Source organism: Myotis nattereri, assembly GCF_964212035.1.
Source record: "Myotis nattereri genome assembly, chromosome: 3".
Lineage (NCBI taxonomy): Eukaryota > Metazoa > Chordata > Mammalia > Chiroptera > Vespertilionidae > Myotis > Myotis nattereri.
This window is the reverse complement of record NC_138077.1, coordinates 100,891,454-100,893,142: the sequence shown is the minus strand read 5'-3', so window position 1 is coordinate 100,893,142 and position 1,689 is coordinate 100,891,454.

The window sequence follows — 1,689 nt, the reverse complement described above, 5'->3', positions numbered from 1 at the left end:
TAGATCCTTTATACCACTCAACCTCTAATGCAGGACAGTGTTAAAGGTTGTTTATAACTAATTAGATCAGGCAAAGACTCAAAGCCTCCAGAAACCACCTCTGCCTACAGACTGATAAGATTCCGGCTTGAATTACCCCAAGGCAATTGTCCTCAGGTGTGGCAAGAGTTTTTTTCGACAGGGTGGGGCAGTTGCTTCTGCCTGGAGACTAATTATTATTTTTAATCTCTTAAATGGCCTCACGGCAAGGTATTTTCCAATAGGATGTGTCAACTGTATTTTCCCCAGGCAAGGCAAATGTCTAAGGGAAAGATGTCCTCCACTGTGTGAGGGAATGACTCAGCCCTGGAAACTTGGGGTGTCTGTCTTCTGAGCTCTATCCCCCAAGTCCCCAGTCCTGGCTTCTGCTCTCACAGCTCTAGTCCACTTCACTCTTCCTCTGCTGAAGCACAAGGTGGGTGGAGCAAAAGAGAACAGTAGTTCACTGCTGGTGGGAATGCAGACTGATGCAGCCACTATAGAAAACCATATGGATTTTCCTCAAAAAATGAAAAATGGAACTTCTGTTTGACCCAGCAATCCCACTTCTGGGAATATATCCTAAAAATCCCAAAACACCAATCAGAATATATGCACCCCTATGTTCATAGCAGTTATTTATAATAGCTAAGATTTGGAAACAGTCCAAGTGCCCATCAGTAGATGAATGGATAAAAAAAGCTGTGGGACATTTACATTATGGAATACTATGCAGCTTTAAAAAAGAGGGATCTCTTACCCCTTGGGATAGCATCAATGGACCTTGAGAATATTAGGCTCATTGAAATAAGCCAATCTGAGAAAGACAAAAATCACATGGCATCACTTATTTGTGGAATTTAATGAACAAAATGAATTGACTAATAAAATAAGACCTGAAGCATGGAAGTGACTGACATACTTTGATGTGGGGGTGGGGGAACGAGAAGAAATAAACCAAAGAATGTATATACTTACTAGAGGCCCGGTGCACAAAATTCATGCACGAGGTGGGGGGGGGGGGAGTTCCTCAGCCTGGCCTGCACCCTCTCCAATCTGGGACCCTTTGGGGATGTCCGAGGCCCCACAGGGATCGGGCCTAAACCGGCAGTCGGACATTCCTCTCACAATCCAGGACCACTGGCTTCTAACCACTTGCCTGCCTGCCTGCCTGATTGCCCCTAACCCCTCTGCCTGCCAGCCTGATCACCCCTACCTTGCCCCCCTGCCAGCCTGATTGCCCCTACCTTGCCCCCCTGCTGGCCTGATTGCCCTTAACTTGCCCCCCTGCAGACATGATCACCCCTAACTGCCTCTGCCTTGGCCCCAGTCTGGCCTCCCTCTGCAGGAGATGACCTGGAGGATCAGGGTAAGGCACCGTCCCCATTACCCCGCTGCTGCTGCCACTGCCAACCTGAGCCTGGACCCTTCACAGCCACCTGCGCCTTTGTCCAGAAGGACGTCCAGAAGGTCGTCCGGAAGATGTCGGCTCTAATTAGCATATTACCCTTCTATTAGTATAGATTTGGGGACCATTACAACTACACAGAACTTAAAGAGAACACATGGCCCTGGCCGGTTTGGCTTAATGGAGACAGCATCAGCCTGTGGACTGAAGAGTCCCAGGTTCGATTCTGGTCAGGGGCACATGCCTGAGTCGTGGGCTCAATC